The sequence below is a fragment of the Halictus rubicundus genome, unplaced genomic scaffold (genome assembly GCF_050948215.1).
Source record: "Halictus rubicundus isolate RS-2024b unplaced genomic scaffold, iyHalRubi1_principal scaffold1292, whole genome shotgun sequence".
Lineage (NCBI taxonomy): Eukaryota > Metazoa > Arthropoda > Insecta > Hymenoptera > Halictidae > Halictus > Halictus rubicundus.
This window is the reverse complement of record NW_027489833.1, coordinates 17,501-23,202: the sequence shown is the minus strand read 5'-3', so window position 1 is coordinate 23,202 and position 5,702 is coordinate 17,501.

Genomic DNA, 5,702 nt, shown 5'->3' with positions numbered 1-5,702 from the left:
GCTACTCCGTCGGACGTTCGACGAAAATTTTTCTAAGTCCCACCGCCAAGAGGAAACTTTTTCCGTATCGGTCCTAGACGATTTTCGACGTGATATCACTGTAATATAGACGGTTTCTAACAATATATATCATAACACCAAACTCGCTACAATTATTATTTATCGAGTTATTAGCAAATAATGGACGGATGTGCTACTCCGTCGGACGTTCGACGAAAATTTTTCTAAGTCCCACCGCCAAGAGGAAACTTTTTCCCTATCGGTCCTAGACGATTTTCGACGTGATATCACTGTAATATAGACGGTTTCTAACAATATATATCATAACACCAAACTCGCTACAATTATTATTTATCGAGTTATTAGCAAATAATGGACGGATGTGCTACTCCGTCGACAAAACTCTGGAAATTTTTCTAAGTCCCACCGCCAAGAGGAAACTTTTTCCCTATCGGTCCTAGACGATTTTCGACGTGATATCACTGTAATATAGACGGTTTCTAACAATATATATCATAACACCAAACTCGCTACAATTATTATTTATCGAGTTATTAGCAAATAATGGACGGATGTGCTACTCCGTCGACAAAACTCTGGAAATTTTTCTAAGTCCCACCGCCAAGAGGAAACTTTTTCCGTATCGGTCCTAGACGATTTTCGACGTGATATCACTGTAATATAGACGGTTTCTAACAATATATATCATAACACCAAACTCGCTACAATTATTATTTATCGAGTTATTAGCAAATAATGGACGGATGTGCTACTCCGTCGACAAAACTCTGGAAATTTTTCTAAGTCCCACCGCCAAGAGGAAACTTTTTCCCTATCGGTCCTAGACGATTTTCGACGTGATATCACTGTAATATAGACGGTTTCTAACAATATATATCATAACACCAAACTCGCTACAATTATTATTTATCGAGTTATTAGCAAATAATGGACGGATGTGCTACTCCGTCGGACGTTCGACGAAAATTTTTCTAAGTCCCACCGCCAAGAGGAAACTTTTTCCCTATCGGTCCTAGACGATTTTCGACGTGATATCACTGTAATATAGACGGTTTCTAACAATATATATCATAACACCAAACTCGCTACAATTATTATTTATCGAGTTATTAGCAAATAATGGACGGATGTGCTACTCCGTCGACAAAACTCTGGAAATTTTTCTAAGTCCCACCGCCAAGAGGAAACTTTTTCCCTATCGGTCCTAGACGATTTTCGACGTGATATCACTGTAATATAGACGGTTTCTAACAATATATATCATAACACCAAACTCGCTACAATTATTATTTATCGAGTTATTAGCAAATAATGGACGGATGTGCTACTCCGTCGGACGTTCGACGAAAATTTTTCTAAGTCCCACCGCCAAGAGGAAACTTTTTCCGTATCGGTCCTAGACGATTTTCGACGTGATATCACTGTAATATAGACGGTTTCTAACAATATATATCATAACACCAAACTCGCTACAATTATTATTTATCGAGTTATTAGCAAATAATGGACGGATGTGCTACTCCGTCGGACGTTCGACGAAAATTTTTCTAAGTCCCACCGCCAAGAGGAAACTTTTTCCGTATCGGTCCTAGACGATTTTCGACGTGATATCACTGTAATATAGACGGTTTCTAACAATATATATCATAACACCAAACTCGCTACAATTATTATTTATCGAGTTATTAGCAAATAATGGACGGATGTGCTACTCCGTCGGACGTTCGACGAAAATTTTTCTAAGTCCCACCGCCAAGAGGAAACTTTTTCCCTATCGGTCCTAGACGATTTTCGACGTGATATCACTGTAATATAGACGGTTTCTAACAATATATATCATAACACCAAACTCGCTACAATTATTATTTATCGAGTTATTAGCAAATAATGGACGGATGTGCTACTCCGTCGACAAAACTCTGGAAATTTTTCTAAGTCCCACCGCCAAGAGGAAACTTTTTCCCTATCGGTCCTAGACGATTTTCGACGTGATATCACTGTAATATAGACGGTTTCTAACAATATATATCATAACACCAAACTCGCTACAATTATTATTTATCGAGTTATTAGCAAATAATGGACGGATGTGCTACTCCGTCGACAAAACTCTGGAAATTTTTCTAAGTCCCACCGCCAAGAGGAAACTTTTTCCGTATCGGTCCTAGACGATTTTCGACGTGATATCACTGTAATATAGACGGTTTCTAACAATATATATCATAACACCAAACTCGCTACAATTATTATTTATCGAGTTATTAGCAAATAATGGACGGATGTGCTACTCCGTCGGACGTTCGACGAAAATTTTTCTAAGTCCCACCGCCAAGAGGAAACTTTTTCCCTATCGGTCCTAGACGATTTTCGACGTGATATCACTGTAATATAGACGGTTTCTAACAATATATATCATAACACCAAACTCGCTACAATTATTATTCATCGAGTTATTAGCAAATAATGGACGGATGTGCTACTCCGTCGACAAAACTCTGGAAATTTTTCTAAGTCCCACCGCTAAGAGGAAACTTTTTCCGTATCGGTCCTAGACGATTTTCGACGTGATATCACTGTAATATAGACGGTTTCTAACAATATATATCATAACACCAAACTCGCTACAATTATTATTTATCGAGTTATTAGCAAATAATGGACGGATGTGCTACTCCGTCGGACGTTCGACGAAAATTTTTCTAAGTCCCACCGCCAAGAGGAAACTTTTTCCCTATCGGTCCTAGACGATTTTCGACGTGATATCACTGTAATATAGACGGTTTCTAACAATATATATCATAACACCAAACTCGCTACAATTATTATTTATCGAGTTATTAGCAAATAATGGACGGATGTGCTACTCCGTCGACAAAACTCTGGAAATTTTTCTAAGTCCCACCGCCAAGAGGAAACTTTTTCCCTATCGGTCCTAGACGATTTTCGACGTGATATCACTGTAATATAGACGGTTTCTAACAATATATATCATAACACCAAACTCGCTACAATTATTATTTATCGAGTTATTAGCAAATAATGGACGGATGTGCTACTCCGTCGACAAAACTCTGGAAATTTTTCTAAGTCCCACCGCCAAGAGGAAACTTTTTCCCTATCGGTCCTAGACGATTTTCGACGTGATATCACTGTAATATAGACGGTTTCTAACAATATATATCATAACACCAAACTCGCTACAATTATTATTTATCGAGTTATTAGCAAATAATGGACGGATGTGCTACTCCGTCGACAAAACTCTGGAAATTTTTCTAAGTCCCACCGCTAAGAGGAAACTTTTTCCGTATCGGTCCTAGACGATTTTCGACGTGATATCACTGTAATATAGACGGTTTCTAACAATATATATCATAACACCAAACTCGCTACAATTATTATTTATCGAGTTATTAGCAAATAATGGACGGATGTGCTACTCCGTCGGACGTTCGACGAAAATTTTTCTAAGTCCCACCGCCAAGAGGAAACTTTTTCCCTATCGGTCCTAGACGATTTTCGACGTGATATCACTGTAATATAGACGGTTTCTAACAATATATATCATAACACCAAACTCGCTACAATTATTATTTATCGAGTTATTAGCAAATAATGGACGGATGTGCTACTCCGTCGGACGTTCGACGAAAATTTTTCTAAGTCCCACCGCCAAGAGGAAACTTTTTCCCTATCGGTCCTAGACGATTTTCGACGTGATATCACTGTAATATAGACGGTTTCTAACAATATATATCATAACACCAAACTCGCTACAATTATTATTTATCGAGTTATTAGCAAATAATGGACGGATGTGCTACTCCGTCGGACGTTCGACGAAAATTTTTCTAAGTCCCACCGCTAAGAGGAAACTTTTTCCCTATCGGTCCTAGACGATTTTCGACGTGATATCACTGTAATATAGACGGTTTCTAACAATATATATCATAACACCAAACTCGCTACAATTATTATTTATCGAGTTATTAGCAAATAATGGACGGATGTGCTACTCCGTCGACAAAACTCTGGAAATTTTTCTAAGTCCCACCGCCAAGAGGAAACTTTTTCCCTATCGGTCCTAGACGATTTTCGACGTGATATCACTGTAATATAGACGGTTTCTAACAATATATATCATAACACCAAACTCGCTACAATTATTATTTATCGAGTTATTAGCAAATAATGGACGGATGTGCTACTCCGTCGACAAAACTCTGGAAATTTTTCTAAGTCCCACCGCCAAGAGGAAACTTTTTCCCTATCGGTCCTAGACGATTTTCGACGTGATATCACTGTAATATAGACGGTTTCTAACAATATATATCATAACACCAAACTCGCTACAATTATTATTTATCGAGTTATTAGCAAATAATGGACGGATGTGCTACTCCGTCGACAAAACTCTGGAAATTTTTCTAAGTCCCACCGCTAAGAGGAAACTTTTTCCGTATCGGTCCTAGACGATTTTCGACGTGATATCACTGTAATATAGACGGTTTCTAACAATATATATCATAACACCAAACTCGCTACAATTATTATTTATCGAGTTATTAGCAAATAATGGACGGATGTGCTACTCCGTCGGACGTTCGACGAAAATTTTTCTAAGTCCCACCGCCAAGAGGAAACTTTTTCCCTATCGGTCCTAGACGATTTTCGACGTGATATCACTGTAATATAGACGGTTTCTAACAATATATATCATAACACCAAACTCGCTACAATTATTATTTATCGAGTTATTAGCAAATAATGGACGGATGTGCTACTCCGTCGACAAAACTCTGGAAATTTTTCTAAGTCCCACCGCCAAGAGGAAACTTTTTCCGTATCGGTCCTAGACGATTTTCGACGTGATATCACTGTAATATAGACGGTTTCTAACAATATATATCATAACACCAAACTCGCTACAATTATTATTTATCGAGTTATTAGCAAATAATGGACGGATGTGCTACTCCGTCGACAAAACTCTGGAAATTTTTCTAAGTCCCACCGCTAAGAGGAAACTTTTTCCGTATCGGTCCTAGACGATTTTCGACGTGATATCACTGTAATATAGACGGTTTCTAACAATATATATCATAACACCAAACTCGCTACAATTATTATTTATCGAGTTATTAGCAAATAATGGACGGATGTGCTACTCCGTCGGACGTTCGACGAAAATTTTTCTAAGTCCCACCGCCAAGAGGAAACTTTTTCCCTATCGGTCCTAGACGATTTTCGACGTGATATCACTGTAATATAGACGGTTTCTAACAATATATATCATAACACCAAACTCGCTACAATTATTATTTATCGAGTTATTAGCAAATAATGGACGGATGTGCTACTCCGTCGACAAAACTCTGGAAATTTTTCTAAGTCCCACCGCCAAGAGGAAACTTTTTCCCTATCGGTCCTAGACGATTTTCGACGTGATATCACTGTAATATAGACGGTTTCTAACAATATATATCATAACACCAAACTCGCTACAATTATTATTTATCGAGTTATTAGCAAATAATGGACTTGAGTAGGGTGACACCCGGCCGTACTACATTCTGTTCTACAAATTGCACGGGTAAACGGCGGTTGGAAATGATGCTCCGTATTGTTAGTTAGTGTATCCCCGAAGGTCTATGCGTACCGCAGCGTTGGATTGACGAGAT